The sequence below is a fragment of the Coptis chinensis genome, chromosome 8 (genome assembly GCF_015680905.1).
Source record: "Coptis chinensis isolate HL-2020 chromosome 8, ASM1568090v1, whole genome shotgun sequence".
NCBI classification, from domain to species: Eukaryota; Viridiplantae; Streptophyta; class Magnoliopsida; order Ranunculales; family Ranunculaceae; genus Coptis; species Coptis chinensis.
The window spans coordinates 18,995,972-19,011,979 of NC_141463.1; the positions used below are offsets into that span (position 1 = coordinate 18,995,972).

Here is a 16,008-nt window from a genome sequence, read left to right on the forward strand (position 1 = left end):
TGTTATAATACCGTGGTATATAGTTATACTAAACACTACGGTTTATGCCAAACCGTGGTATATATATATATATATATATATATATATATTAATAATAATGCTAGTAACAGTCTTCCACTTAAAAACCGAACCTGCATAACAAAATTTACATAGCCTGCCTACATACAACATTTCCATCTTCCCAACAAATTCCAAAATGTACAATAAACTATCAAACATTGCAAAAAAAAGATAATAATAATAATAAAAAACTTCCATTAATTTTTTGAGTGCACTAAGAAAACAAACTTCAAATTCCTTTTCATAAATTAAAAAGGTAAGACTCATAAATTAAAATTTGGAGGGATCGAACATAGCTAAAACTCATCCTCATTCGCCCCTAAATTTGAAACACCCCATTTTCTGGATGAACTGAATAATATCGAGTCGAACACCGTCAAGTTCATCTTGCGTGTATGTCTCCTTCAATTCTAAATTTGTTATCTGGATGAGTCAAAGCACAACATGTGGAGTTACTATATAAGAATAAGGCGAAGTCGTTGAGCCAAATAAAGTGTTTGTCAAAACTTTCGAATACCTTATTTTCAAATGATCCAGTTGAACAAGCTTCTACTATTTCCCTCATAAACTTCATTGTATAATACCCACACTCTGTGCCACCTAGTTGATATGGACCCTAACATATAGACTCACAACATATGTAAACATATACTTTTCAAAAAAAAAAGACAATAATGTGTAGGATTTGTTTACCTTGATCTTGTCCCACTTTTCAGTGAACTTCGTTTCCCATCAACCCTTTGCAATGTGAGGACCGCACTTCACAATAAGCGATTTTGAGAAGTATGTCTATTTCAAGTGCTCAATAGAAGGCATACATGAGAAACACAACTCCTTTATAAGTGCTAAGCATCTAAAAAAACTGATTGGATGGAAGTGTTAATATCTACAGCAGAGGCATTTTTATATATAAACTCATAACAGCAGGAGCAAACTGTAACAGTGTTGATCTGCAAAACTTACATGTCTCTCTGTCTAATCTCTCTGAGTTTGACGGTCACGCTCATTCTTTTCTACCAATGCTTTTGCTTGAGGACAGGGACTCCATAAAAAACTTGACAACAATTTTCATAAAAAAGAGAAATAATATTGATGAATAATTTAGTATGAAACTAGTCAATGCACTTGAATAGGTTTTCTACATTTATAAGATGACAAGTAAAGATAATCATAAACACAAACAAATAGAGAAAAGCTAATCTCCACAGACCCGCTGGCGCTCACGGTATGCGTTGGTGGCGATCGGTCGCTCTTCGTCTTTCTTGATTTCCCCCAACAGCGTCCGGAATTCTCCGGATAATGAAGCACCTTTAACAAAGTAGAATTTAAGCAATTAGCATACTTTTCGGGAGCTCTCTTGATTACTATTGCCAGGAAGGCTTCTTACTGGCACAAGAGAAAGTGTAAAATCAACAAGATTACCTCCAAAGATTGAAGTGAGATCATCAACAATATTTGTAGTTGAGGATGCCTTCCGCATGGTCGACGAGGTTCGTAAGATGTCCGACGGGTTTGTTTCAGTCTTTTTTTTTTTTTTTCAATTGGGACTCAAAAGTAGACTCGATGCGAGAAAACAAAGGCGAAAATAATAGTCCGCTAATATTTCAGAAAAAAACAATATCTTGCTTCTAATCTTATTCCCTAAAGCGTGCGAAGTTGTGGTTCTCGTTAGGCCTTGGTGCCTTTGCTAGCTCTACCTTAGAAGAAAGACTCAAGATCATTCTCATTCTTTTGTTGACTCTCTCTTGCAGCAGCCCTCTCACGAGCCTCTGTAGCAGCCCTCTCACAAGCCTCTGCGGTTGCCCTCTCGCCAGAAGCTTGCTCGCTCTTTGCCGTAAGGCCCGCTTCAACTCTTGCAACAGCAGCTCTCTCTTTTGCTTCTGCAGCTACCTTCTCTGCTCTTTCCTTAGCATCGGCTGCTGCCCTTCACGTGCCTGAGCTTGTATTCTCTGCACAGCAGCACGTTCGGCATGCTCACGTGCCTCAGCATTGACCTTATCAACAGCAGCCTTTTACACCCTTAGGCGAGCATCAGCAGCTGCTCTCTCACGTGCCTCCCTAATTAGAGACGGGGTATATAGTCCCAAGAGTGTGTCCTAATTCTTAAATTCTGGTGTAGTGCAGCAACTTAGGATCCACTCAAAGTTAATTTTGAAAGATTCTGGTGAAGACACTTACAGCTGCTTTAAACTTAATAGATTGCCAAGTTGCCCACCAAGGTATCCACCAATGTCAAGTCCACTAAGCTGACTGCTCTCTCACCTAATCCCCACAATCACCATAACTCAAATCTCTTTCATATTGGCCTAAAACATAAACGTATTCATAACTAGTTGCAAAATAACAACCATTATTATTATTCCCACTACTATAAATCCCATTTTCCATAGTTGAAAATGTAGTATCTCTTCTATCCTCAAACCCACTCCCAGAAATTTGTGACTTACCTGTTTTAAATATCTGCTGCAGACTGAGGTTGTGAATTTGAAGGCTGTGCTGCTTGACCATGTTGAGTGGAAAGAACTTCAGCACACAACTCCTCCGGAAGAGCATCCAGGAATGCAGGATTGATTGAACCTGAGTCAACTTCACTATTTATTTGTTGCTCTTCAGTTGGACCATCGTGAACTGCTTCAGGCCCAACACTTTCTGAAACCTCACTAACACTTTGAAGGGATGCATCTCTGCTACTTGCAGGCATGGTGTTACCTAGTGATGCATTTGATCTCCTCATTCGAGCTGGCTGTAGATCAGCCAAAGGCAACACCTTCTTGCTGACCAGAGCTTCCAAATACTCGACATTCTGCAAACCCCTACAAGTAAATGTCTGAGTGGAGTGAACAATAGTAAACATGACAAACAGACCTATTATAACATACTCCTAATATCTTCTGAAGATTCTATATTGTCATTCAGGCTGTCTTATATACTAAACAGATAAAACACTATACATGTTAACATTTGAAAGAATTTCCAAAAACAAAAAAGATAGAAACAAACCTATGCAATCCTTCTTCAGTATGTGCATCCAATGACGAAATCACCTGAGGCAGCTGCTCTAATACCAATATATAAACAACCTATAATCAACATAAACTATTACGATGAAAAATTCCAAAGAACACAATTTACACTAACTCATTCACCTGTGCTCTAATGAAAACAATACTTTCAAAGGTTATACTTTTAACATGGTCTCTCTCCCGAGAGAGCAAGATTCCCTACCTTTGCTTCCCGATAGTGCTTCTTCTTGCTACTGCTGTCCACATCCCTCTTTAGAAAGTAGAGAGTCCAAGGTACAAACAGCTCCTTAGGCATCCTAACTCCATCCTGTTTGCCGGCGGAAGCAGTATTTGTTGGTGTAGAAGCCTGGGAAAAAAGTGACCAGGAAACATCTGTTAACCAAAGCGAGTTTTAGGAAAGTACGTACTCATTGACCTTTTGGTCGTTAATCAATACAAATAAGAAGGAATCAAATGGGAGAATAAAAGAGGAAAAAAAAAAAATCCAATGGCTCGTAAGAGCGACAATAAGAAGGAATGCTTGATTGCAAGTTCAAAGAGACAAATGGAAGCCTTTGCGCGTATAATATTGAAGTTCATCTCAAGATGAGACCTTCAGAAGATGCCTTAAAGTTCAAAAAGACAAGATCTATGGTTTTAAAATTATGAAAGTTCGGCAATCAAGAAAAAAGGTTATATAGTTCATGTTGGTTTGTAGTACAAAGCGATTTAAACTTCGAAACATACTAGTTAACCATTTCGAAAGTAGAGGCAAGGCTAATCTCAAACTTACCAATCACTTTCAAGAATTTCATTCCTCAACCTTCTTAGGGAAACAACAATTAATCTAGGAATTATATCATCTGCATGAGAAGAAAAGCATGGAATGAACTAGAGTTGAACTACAAATTTCGGTATATTACGGAAGGAAAGGTCTAATGACTCCTCAAGTAACTAGAGTAGCCAAAAAGACCGACTCACTTGCAATACTTATGTGGACACATAACTGGAGTAGCCTTGACAAGTTCTTTATATCGGTCTGTTGGAAGAGAGAAAAAGCTATGTAGCGATCCACAACCTAGGAAATCAAACATAAACAATTTGTAAGAAAAACTGAATCTTAGATCAACTGGAACTATTTAATTAATACCGAAATTCTTTTGATTTTTATTAACCAATCGAACCCAAACCAACGAAATATCCCAATTGAGAAGCGTAAATTTAGTCCAATCTTACGGTTCCAACACAAAGCTTAATTTTCCCAAATTTATCAACAAGAGAACCAAATAAACCTAACTTGAAGCAGTTCGATACAGTTAAAAAAACACTTATAAATTTGCTAGATGGGGTTTGGGTAGAAGAAAAAAAAGGAGATCGGAGAGTGAGAGAGTGAGAGAGAAAGCATACACGGTTTATTTCCTTCTTCCTCGGTGAGGGTTTGAATGAGGAGACACGAATGGAAAATGGAAAATAAAGACCAAAAGCACAATTTTTTTCTATTTAATTTAATTTAGTCCGTTAGTTCGAATATATCCTTTTGGCTATTATTTTAGTTGTTTCCTAACGGACACGTTGTTACAAAATATTAAAATACTGCTTTGATAATAATTGGAAAAATAAATTGAAATATACTAACGGAAACCAAAAAGCTCCACAGTTATATCCGTTAGAAAGGTAGTAACGGATATATTTGTTACAAATGAAAATTTTGCCCCTGTTACAAAATGGCCCTTATGGTGTAGTGATGGTGTAGTGACGGTGGGTTTTCTCCATTTTTGGGGAATCCTAAGAGTCGTAGAAGCTGTAGAAGTTGTGGGGAGAGACCGAGAGAATAGCGGGAATCCAATTTGAATGAGTTTAAATCTTGTATTTTTTTTTTTTTCGCATATTTGACTATTTGGCATAAAGTCATAAACCCACAGTAGAAAGTGGAAAATTTATATACCTTTTGTTTATGTTTAAGGTAGTGGGGATGTGGAGTACTCTCATCTTTGGAAAAAACTAACCATGGTATATGGCCCAACTTATCCCACGGTTTTCATCTAACTGTGACATATACTAGTAAACCAATAACCAAAGAAATTTCCGCCGTGGTATATAAGTATTTCCCACGGTTTTTTAAAGAACCGTGGTATAAACGTTCTTATTGACCGTGGTATATGTGTCATTCTGTAGTAGTGTTTCGATACCTTTTAACTTGAGATTCTTATTGTTGATTGTTTTGCAGTCGGCCGGTTGGGGAAACGACTAAAGAATCATTGTCCACAAGTCTGTGGGAATTAAGCGTAAAACTTTCACATATCACTGTGTTTAATCAAGGGGCGCACGCCCTCCCTTTTGCCTTGTTCATAGCGCGCCCGCCCTCCTTTCAGACTGCGGACTCACTGTGAAGAATACTGAGGTAAAGATATTTTTAAATTTCTGAAAATTCTAAAAAATTTCAGGCATAATCTTTCAGGTGTTGTTTGATTTACTGGAATTGTTTCAAATTTTTCCTAGTGGTTTTACCTAGTGAACTATTACCATATTTACACTGCTGTATTTCTGTTTCCACACCGTAAGTTTCTGGAAAAATAGATGAGTAGGGTTACTTAGGAAGTTCCAAAAATTCTAAACTTTTTACAAGAGTATCTATTATAATTCAGGAGTTTGCAGTAAATATTTGAAGAGTTTTTTATTTGTTTTGACCACCTAACTAGTGGATTGTTTCCAGTGTGTTTCTGCAGTTTTGCAACACTTAATTTCTGGAACAACAGCCGATAAGAAGGGTTTGTAGAACTCCAATTTCTCTAAATTTTTTACAGGAACACGCATGATCTGTCAGGAGTCTCCAGGAAAAGTTTGGCGATTTGTGGCTCTGTTTTGATTGGTTAACCATTCGGTTGTTTGTATTGTGTCCGAAAACAGTTTCACAAATATTGCAGTGCAGTAGAAGGACTTTCATATATAACTCTGATTGTTCTAAAATTTTACAGACGACTTACTAAACGTCTTATCAAACTACTATAAAAATTTTAAATTTTTTGGAGCACGCCCGAGCCCTATTATACCTATATTCTGAGCGCGCCCGCCCTCTTGTTACTGTTCATTAAAAAAAACAAAAATAAAATAAAAATAAAATTGAACAGTACTATACCTTGAGCGCGCCCGCACTCTTGTGTACTCTATACTTGAGTGTGCTCATGCCCCTTCTGAAGAAAGCCTGATTCACAGGTTAGTTATAGGCTCTCTTTGTGTTCAAGTTAATTTTACTATTTAGTGTTCCGAATTCTTTAATACACTGAGATTGCGTATCAAAGACGTTATTCATACGCGTAGCAAGGAGGCATTCGTGTACTCCTTCTTCCACTCCCTCGCATTTTCTGTGCGAGGAGTTTAATTCTAGTATAATCGGGGCTTGTATATCGTAAAGCGTCAGCGCACATGCCTAACTAGAAATTTATAGTTAGAGTTTTGTTTGTATATTAATTGTCCTAGAATATATTTTTAAAACCAATATGGCATATCAATATATAGACCAACAATCATGTAGTTATTATGCAAACCCTTCACCATGTTCATGCTGTGGTAGTCCTTACCATTGGGCTTCTTAGTGCCCATCATACCAAGAGTTTGGACCTATTATAGGATATAATAATAATTATAAGCCTCAATTTTCAAATTTTCATAGTAACCAATACAATCAAGAGTTTTCTAGTCAACCAAACTATACATGGAGTCAACCAGTGTCGTCTACTTCTAGTTTCGTGATGAGTGTGTACAACGAACCAAACACTTTTTCGTGCACAATTTGTTCAGATCCAGACCACACCGCCCATTCATGTCCCATATTTATTTAGCCTCAACCTAACCCAACACAGTACGAAATCAACCAGAGTCACTCAAACGCCAATAACTATGACTATCAAACACCATACCAACTAGACCCACATCACCAAGCTTCCCCTCCACTAACTACATTTGAGAAAATAATGGCTCAAAACAAAATAACACTTTAGGTCCTATAACGGACAAGATTGATGCTAACCTCACCTACGCCAGACCCTTCCACCATGCCAGAAATCACCCATCCATCTAGTTCACCACCCTTCCCAAACCAAATTTCCCAACAAGTGACTCACGCAAAACAAACATTTAGGGAACAAATAGCTAACAATGAAAAAATATTTAGAGAACAAAATGCCAAAACCCAAACTATGCTTCAAAATCTGGCCCAAATAATTTCCATGATCCCCTCACCTAACACAGAACTTTCAACCTTGCCAGAGATCGACACACAAGTAAAACAACCTATTCCCATAACCAAAACATTCAACCTAGTTAAGACCTACCCTGAATTTCATGAACCATTACATTCCCATGACCCTCCCATTAACCATTATATTAACTCCACACACTACCTGGATGAGGAAATTCTTGAAGATGACTCTTTAGGACTTGTGTCGGATGACTATGATGTCATTGAGGAAACTTATATTGTTTTAGAAGATGAGAGTGAGGAAATAGAAATCAACAATTCTAATCTAAGGCATGAACAAGGTCATGTGTAGGAATTAAAGGAAGTAACTTCTTTATCGCAATGTGAATCTCAATTTAGTTTGGTAGCTGAGGAAATAACAATGGAAGAAATAGTTGAATTTCTTAAAGATAAAGCCCCGAACCACAACTTTATGGATTCAACTAAGCTAGATGAAGAATTCTATGATTTCTCAAGAGTGTGTGAGGATCCACCAACTGACCACCATCCACCTGAGTTACCACCTCCTAAAATCTAACCATCTACCACAACTAAGCCATCCATTCACCCACCATTTCAGAGGAACCTCGAATTTGCACTTGAGCCTATCGCCTCATAATCCCTCTATAATTTTTTCAACCCTCACGGTGAAGAGTTTTTGCCTAGCACACAATCCCATGAGTACACCATTCTTGTAGTTGAGAGCAAAGCTTTGACCGAGTGTAGTGAGAAACCTAGTTTGTCTTATTTTTCCTCATCTGAGCCTCATGAAAGACATCAGGATCCATACTCCATTCCTTTCTCACCTAAAGTATCACTAATTCATCTTTTGGGTCATTCTAACTCTTTAAAACAGCTACAACATGATGGTTTGCATATGTTCTTAGATGGTTGCATAAGTTTTCATTCATTCTTCTACAAGATTGCTTCCAATTATACAACTTCATTCTGTTTGGGGGTACATTTAGTATCATGTTTTTATGGCTATACCCCCAACTCTTTCGACTATTAGTTTATAGTTGACCATGCATCATCTATTTTGTGCCACCCCAATTTCTTACTTGTTTAGGGGTGTGCATAGTCTAGGGGAATCTGACTTAAAACAATCATACATTAAGTCTAAGGAATCTAACTTTAAAAGACCCAAGTTTTTGTACAATACCACCTTTTTGGAGTATAAGCCAAACAAAAATTTTCAAACTTAAAAAGAGTTTTCCAATTTTGTTTGGGGGTGGCGTATTTTGGTCTTTCATTTCAAAACTTTTTGCCACCCTTTACCTATCATGTTTACTCCAGTAGAGTTTGTGTTAGTTAGTACATAATGATAAGGTTATATACTAAAAGCATTACTTTTGTATTAACTCTAATTCTTTATATTTTGAATGAGAATCATATGGGCAAATATTATGCATATTATATATGTTATTAGTTATATGCATGTGTCTAATACTTTATGTTGTAGATGATAAGGTGTGTGGTGACACACAGAAGATCATATCTGTAGAAACCGTTATTTTCAGAATCAATATTTCTACAAACCGCGAGAACCACGCGCAGTGGAATCAATGGGGTTCTCACGATTTTGAATAGAAAACATACCTTTAAATCCGATTTAGATACCTCTAAGAATCCAAGCTTTATCAAATCTGAAATCAACCTCTTGATCTTCTGTTGTATTCCTTTAAAATAGATTGGACGTTGTGTGGACAACGATCTACCAACCCCCTTCTTTCTCTCAAGATCATAAACGAATTCAGATCTACTTTTCTTGCCTTTTTTTCAGAACTAGTGAATAGTGAATTTCGGCTAGAGAGAAAGAGTATTCTATTTATGGGCTATAATAGGGACCATGAGGAGAAATTATGGTTGGGACTCCTGACGGGCTTGGGCTTCCCATGTTCGCCCCGAACACACGGCCCAAGTCCGTCAACAAATGGCTTATTCTACTAAAGGCCATTGTTGCACTACCGCCCTAATCCCAAATTACGTGTCAGCGTTTATGGGCTCCATATTATATGCTTGTTGATCTCCCCGTGTTTAAGATATCGAATGTCCATTGATTAAGTCAAGTTACTGACAACTACATTAATCAACTTCTTATGTCCTTGAGTAGTACCACTCAACCTCATTGTCATGTCGGAATAAATCCACCTGCAGGGTTTACATGACAATCTTTTTGAACTCCTCAAGGGGACATCATCAACCCGACTTCTTGCGGGCCACGGATTCCTTCTATAATCAACAGCACACTTTACATACAATGTCATTACCCAATTCATTGAGTTTGTTGATTCACAAATGAATCTCACTCATTGATGATTTAAAGTAATATACAATGCACATAAGTGCCCATTATTATATCTGGATTAAGAGGACAAGCATCCATAATAACAGAGGTGTTTGTTCTCTTATATAGTCAGTATAAGGAGAAACAACCTCACTTGGTCCTCTTCAATACACACAAAGTGTACTAGTGTAATCCTATAGTCAAGATAGACTAATACCATATTATACTACAATAATACTAATGGTCTGTCGAAATCCATCTAGGTTGTGAACAATTACTTATACTTTATAAGGTACTGATGATATGATCTTCTGTTTGTCCACACCATATCATCTACAACATAAAGTATTAGACACATGTATATAACTAATAACATATATAATATGCATAACATTTGCCTATATGATTCTCATTAAAAATATAAAGAATTAGAGTTAATATAAAAGTAATGCTTTTAGTATATAACCCTATCAATATCATCAGTACCTTATAAAGTTTAAGTAAATGTTCACAACCTAGATGGATTTGGACAAACCATTGGTATGGTTGTAGTATAATTTGGTTTTAGTCTATCTGGACTACAGGATTACACTAGTACACTTTGTGTGTATTGAACAAGACCAAGTGAGGTTGTTTGTCTTCATACTGACTATATAAGAAAACAAACACCTCTGCTATTATGGATGATTGTCCACTTAATCTAGATATAATAACGGGCACTTTCATACGTGCATTTTACATTGCTTTAAATCATCAATGAGTGAGATTCATTTGTGAATCAACAAACTCGATGGATTAGGTAATGACATTGTATGTAAGGTGTGCTGTTGATTATAGAAGGAATCCGTGACACATAAGAAGTCGGGTTGATGATGTCCCCTTGAGGAGCTCATAAAAATTGTCATGTAAACCCTGCAGGTGGATTTAATCCGACATGACAATGAGGTTGAGTGGTACTACTCAAGGACATAAGAAGTATATTAATGTAGTTGTCAATAAGTTGACTTAATCAACGGGCATTCGATATTTTAACAGAGGGAGATCAACAAGCATATAATATGGAGCCCATAAATGTAATACACGTAATTTAGGATTAGGGCGGTAGTGCAACAATGACCTTTAGTAGAATAAGTCATTTGTTGACGGACTTGGGTCGTGTGTTTTGGGCGAACATGGGAAGCCCAAGCCCGTCAGGAGACCGTAATTTCTCCTCATGGTCCCTGTTGTAGCATATATAAGGACACCCTTCTTTCCTGGCCAAAATACTAAGTTAATTGCTTAAGCAAAATTAGTTCCTAAATTCGGTTCTAACCTTGTGAGTGAGAGAGGCCAAGAAAGAAAGAAAGGGCTGGTAGATCATTGCCCACACAACGTCCATGCCAAGGATAGGAATACAACAGAAGATCAAGAGGTTGTTGATTCGTAGAGCTTGGATTCTCAGAGATATCAGAGCTTATCAAAAGGTATGATTCCTAATCAAAATTGTGAACACCCTTATTCCGCTGCGCATGACGGTTTATAAACAATGACATGCAACCATAACGGTTCCTACACATAATAGTTTAATTGTGCTTCATGTTATCATATCATCTTTACAATATTTCTGTTACAGGTACTGCCAATTTTTGCCACATTTTTATGGTAAATTCTTTCCTTATCTCTTTACACTTTGAGGACAAAGCGTTCGATTGTTTAGGGGTGGAATAAAAATATTTGCAAAAATTAGGCACTTTTAGGATGTAAATTACGCACTTTTCTTTATAAAATATTAAATATTATAAATATTGTTTATACTAGGCACTTAGTGATAATGGTATTGTTCCCTTCTCCATGATGATATTAGTTTAGAAATCTCACGTAGTACTTGAATTAGGATTTAATTTTTGAAAATTAGATTAATATATAGGTAATAGTCATTGCATCTTTTCATGAACATCTTGCATGAGCATCTATTATTGTACTTGACAGTATTTTTCTGAGACTTAGGCTAGGGTACTTAATACATATCCTATGAGCATCTAGCCAAAAAGCCCATATAAATTAATATCTAAGTGAGGACATAAGGGAGAAGTCAATTCCGAGTAGAGAAATCACACATCCACTTTCTTGATCACAATACCATATCTTAAGCGAGAATTTAGGCCCTCTTTGGATCGATATAGCCAGAAATTCACACCTATATAAAATTTATTATCCCCACTGAGCCTTTCATTAGCCTTTTCACAAACCACTAATCGATTACCCAATAAAACAAAAAAAAAATAAAAAAAAATATAATAATAATAATAATAATAAAATAAGCCTACCTATCTGGATAAGTCTAAGAAATAGGATGAGTGAAGAAAAGAGAAGAGAAAAACCTGTGTAAACAAAAATTAGTTAGTTGTTTCGAAATAAAAAGAAAAGAAAAGAAAGCTTCCAAAAGAAAAGAAAAATAAAATTTAGAACTCCAAAAATATAATGAAAAGGAGTCAAAAGCCAAAATAAGGCTAAGTATGTAGCAAAAAGTGTAGAAGCAAAAGAACAAGGTTTTCTCTAAGTTACATAATATGAAGACCCTATTTTCTCAGATTTGTCTTTTTAAATATTTATTTCCTTCCTTCTTTAACCAACACCTACGCCCGTATCACCTAATAAAGACCTTTAGCTCAATTAGGAATAGGTTGGTGTGATAGTAAGTGGTAGATGTGTTTGATCGACCTCGGCTTCTTTGGATTGTCATTGAGATTGTGAGGAAGTATGTGCCCACTGCGCATTGGAGTTAGCAAACTTAAGTGGAAAAATCAGTGTTATATGTTTTGACACATTCCTTGTGAGAACCTACTTTGTACGCGCTACCCAAAAACTTAAGCATTTCATATCATAGAGTATAGTTATTTATAGATTTTGATTATTATGATAAAGTTTTAGGGATCACTTGTTTAAATACTAGTTTATAGATTTTTAAAATTAGGGAACAATTACTTTTATTTCTTAGTCGTTATAGTATAAATGAAGTTTGTGAGTATCTTCTCTAGAAAACTCCCACGAGGCTATAACTCGTCCACTAGGGAATTCCTAGTGGTTTAAGGTCTTATTGTATATGGTCAATGCAATCACACTCAGTAGCTTGAGAGTAGTTAGGAATACATTTTTGGCCACTTATTTTAATTTCACATATTTGCTTGAGGACAAGCAAAATGTTGTTTGGGGGTGATTTGATAAGAGTCTAAAACTGTAGTTTTAACCCCTTAATAATATTACATTGAAACTAATCATTAAGTGAATTGATTACTCTTCTCTATAAATTTCTCTTCCATCAAAATCCTATTTATATTAGTTTAGTTAATTTAGATTTATTTGAATTCGTAGTATAATCGTAGAATAGAAATCTCTTAACATAATATTACTCTCACCATTGTTTCTTTATGATTTAAATTAGTTGAATTTCATTTATGTCTTTGTAGTTTAGGAGTAGAGTGAATCCATACTCTATATATTGCATGAATATATATATGTGAGAGTAGAAAATAAAATAATTGATAACGTAAGAATAAAGTTAGAGAAATCTAGTATTGATTTTACGATTTATCAGCCATCATTTAGGGCTTTGTAAAAATCAGAGAGAGGAGTCTCTGTTTCCTCAGCCATTGATGTAGGTGTAGTGTGTGAAATTTTAGATAGGCGTGTGCATTGACATTTACGATAAATAACGTTAGATGGTTTTCTCTTGCCAGACCTTAATCTCATGCAAGGCTAAGTCCAATATAAAATAAACAAGAATAACAGTCAAACAAGCCTGATTATACTATAATTTAAACTCCTCTGATAGAATAGACGAGGAATGAAAAGAGGAGAATAACCTGAAAGCCTCCTTGCTACGCTTATGAATAACGTCTTTAATACAGACCTCAGTGTCATGTAGAAGCTTGGAACACTTAATCAACAATTATTTCCAACGAAAATATGACTTGTAACTAACTTGTGGAAATCGGGCTTAACTTTCTTCAGAGGGCGCGGGCGTGGGGGTGCTCGATTATAAAGTAACAAGGGTGCGTGCGTGCTCGGTTATTTTTTTTTTTTTAGAAACAGGCTTTCGTATGATTCGTGATGGGCTGGGCCTTGAAATTGGAAAGAAAACACAAAACAAGCTTACTGGAAGGTAGGGCACGTGCGCACTCCGAATGTACAACTTCAAAAATTTCCATTAGACTTCCCATGAGGCCAGGGAGCAAAAACCTGTTTTCAGGAAATAGAAACACAATTAGGAATCAAGGAATAGTGGTGGAAATAACCAAACACTTGCAAACAGTAGGGTGGGTAGGTGAATTGGGCTGTTTGTAGAATTGGAAAACTAAGGGAATTTAATTCTAAAGACAACTAAGATGGCAGCGGCGCCATTTGATATACTGAAAATTAAGCTATTACTCCTACTTAATGATAAATAACACTAGGAAGAAGTAAACTAAATTTTGCAATCTTTTTATATCAAAGTTCTACTCTCAATTATCATGTAATATAACTAGAGTAAAGAAACATTGTTCCTCCTAATTGCTTAGATAATAACTAATTTCACTAATGATGAACAATTAAACAGTATGAGAGTAATGATTTAAATAATACTAATATGGTGAGAACTAATATTGAATATATTCTAAATTAAACTATGGCAATTAAATATTAAGATGTGAATATGAAGAAGGAATTAGAGAGATTTGATAAATCACCTTGATTAATCCCTACCATGCTAGTATAGAGTTTGTTGCGACCTTAATCTTTATATATTCACACAAGGTTCAACATAACGGTTAGGTCTTTTTATCCATAATTATTCATGGTATCTCTAGCCAACTAATAATTAGCATTAGAGGAAAGTTGAAACCCATTCTCATGGTGAATGAACTACCCTATAGTCTAGGTGTATTTTACTTATTGCTAAATAGAAAACCCTAGACTTGAAACTCTTTAATACAACTATTCTATACTAATACATCAAGTCTTCATCAAAGCTTCAATCAAACCCCTCTAATAGAGGTTTAGCTATGGTTCATTAGACTCACTATACCATAACAGGCTATTTGCAACGGCAAAAAAGCGTTGCTAATAATTTTCGCAACGCTTTTTAAGCGTTGCAAATATGGCGTGGGTAAAGTGTTGGAAATTTTTGCAACGGTTAATAAGCGTTGCAAATATAAATTTCCAACGCTTTTTAAGCGTTGCAATAATGATTTGCAACACTTTTTATAACTATTTTGTACACAAATTTAAAATATTTGCATCGGTTTTTTTTATTTCACAAATGCTTTTTAAGCGTTGGTAATTTGTAACGGTTTTTAACCGTTGCAAAGTTGTTAGTTAATTTTAAAAAAATTAATTTAAAAATCATTTGTAACGGTTATGAACCGTTGCTGATAAAAAAAATAATTTCTCATATTTTGTAGCGACTAGCTAAACCTACAAAAAGATGCCCCCTCTTGCACCATATACATAAATCATAAATTCTTATTTAAGCTAAATTTATCCTGTACACAATATATTTTCATACTATTTTACAAAGAAACCATAATATATATGGGAAAAAAACTGATAAAGTACAAAACTAATCCAACCATATACATTCACAACTTTGAGCGATATTCTAAACCTCACAAACTTATTGTTGAACTATCACCATAAAAAAAATTTCATACTATATGATCCTAAACAAGAGATAACAGCTTGCGTTGTGGAAAACCCTACGCCCATTACAAATGCTCCAAAAGAGATCCTAGCATTAAGATAAAATAGTCGACCAAAAAAAGATCATGAAGCAGACAATAAGGGGATCAAAACCAATTCAAACGCTAAATACTGATAATCTAAGGTATAGTGGATTGAGCTTAATAGTAAATAAGGACTAGGGATTCTCACCTCTACATCAAAACCCAAATGGAGATTCATGAAAGATTCACATTATCAAGCACGGACTTATCTCTTAGCAGCAAACGACATTGTTTGCCTGAATGCATGAAAATGCACTTTCACACCCCTACAAACAAACAAGTAAAGTTTTAGCTTAACAACAACACCAATAAGCAAACAATAACATTTCATTAATTACCTTGACGACAATGTAGTGAAATCCATTTCCCACTAAATCTTTAGCAAAATTGAACCACTCTTGATATAAAACTTGAAGTCAATTCTCATCACCGGATTTTCTCTCAGAATCAATGCCTCATATCTTAATGCCAAACAACTCTGCCAAAGTCAACGAAATTAATACAAATCTATTCAAGAAACTTATTTAAAGAAAAGAAAAGAACTACTATTATTACTACTACTCATAATACTATTACTACTGCTACTGCTACTGCTACTGCTACTATTTGTAGAACTTTTGGCACTGGTTTCCATGAATGAAATTCCAATTTCATCAGCAAAAGCCTAAACACGTATAAGAA

At 35.6% G+C, this 16,008-nt stretch overlaps 1 long non-coding RNA gene across 5 annotated transcripts; it reads right to left on the bottom strand.

The window, feature by feature from the left end:
* Positions 1-1,909: 1,909 nt before the first annotated feature.
* On the bottom strand, positions 1,910-3,199 carry LOC147480358 (uncharacterized). Of its 5 annotated transcripts, none has more exons than XR_015205799.1 (4): positions 3,061-3,163; positions 2,508-2,873; positions 2,239-2,322; positions 1,910-2,170 (listed from the first exon to the last, which is right to left on the bottom strand). It is a non-coding gene; the product is annotated as an uncharacterized LOC147480358 (long non-coding RNA). The 5 variants fall into 5 exon arrangements; XR_015205798.1 differs by having other exon boundaries at positions 2,239-2,366; XR_015205800.1 differs by having other exon boundaries at positions 1,910-2,366; positions 2,508-2,863; positions 3,061-3,199.
* Between the last annotated feature and the right edge of the window lie 12,809 nt (positions 3,200-16,008).